The following is a 924-nucleotide window of genomic DNA, read 5'->3' on the forward strand; positions in this document are numbered from 1 at the left end:
TCTTATTCAACTATACACCCACTTCCCAGATGGCACCCTCCCATAGCCTCCCTCCCCCCACTAAAGCCCCTATACTCTGATATCCCTGCTACTGTCTGCTGTGTTGTCAGCATCCCCAGCCATTCCCCACTACTTGCCCTTCTGGTGAATCTAGTCAGACTATCTAGAGGTCTTTGTTTTAGGAGGGTCAGCTGTTCCTCATCTAGCAGTAATCAGTTGTCAGTATTCCTTTGGATAAGATTGGGGTCTGCTGTTCATTTTCCCAGTTCTATGCTGGGTTACTATTTGGGAGGCCCTTTGGTTACCCTGGCCAACAACTCAAAAGAAGGTATCTCCACATTGTTGTTTGTTATGTAGCCTTTAGCTACATAAACAAAGCTAAAGGCTATGCATATGGACTCTTAAGAAATTATATTGACACCTTTAATCTTTGGTTCTGATACTTTCCTTTTGGGTGTTTAAGGTCATACAGTTGGACCAGATAAACCGATTTATTTTTACTTTTAAGGTCGTTTGAGAATCTGTTCCTCAGGGGTAACATGGGCTTGGGAGGAGCCCGTGGCTCCTTTCTTTTACCAGTTCCGCCTATGTGAAGATAAGTCAAAAGTCCTGCTCAAACATGGTTGGCTTCGCTTGGAAGCATGTAGGAATTGATTCCTCTGTGTTGACACTCCTCTTTGTAGACTGGACATTGGTTTAAGTCCATCTGGTGAGGTCTCCTCAGCTCCTTGATCAAGAGGACAGCTGACCCACCACAATTACAGGACATTTTGAGAGATGCTCATAGTCCCCTGGAACTAGTTGACCTAGGAGGCCTAGAAGCAAAAACTGTCCTTTATGTCCATCTGACCAAATTAGTATAGGCCTCAAAGTATGTCTGGTAAACATCCAAGAAGATTAGTTCCACCAGTCTGGTACTTTTAA

General features: G+C 44.0%; 1 protein-coding gene across 1 annotated transcript in view; it reads left to right on the forward strand.

Annotated features, from left to right (window-relative positions):
* The window catches only part of Eps8 (epidermal growth factor receptor pathway substrate 8), a gene marked incomplete in the record, with an annotated part of 199,901 nt that overhangs the window by 107,988 nt on the left and 90,989 nt on the right, over window positions 1-924 (forward strand).

The sequence above is a fragment of the Nannospalax galili genome, unplaced genomic scaffold (genome assembly GCF_000622305.1).
Source record: "Nannospalax galili isolate Female #2095 unplaced genomic scaffold, S.galili_v1.0 scaffold208, whole genome shotgun sequence".
Taxonomy (NCBI): Eukaryota; Metazoa; Chordata; class Mammalia; order Rodentia; family Spalacidae; genus Nannospalax; species Nannospalax galili.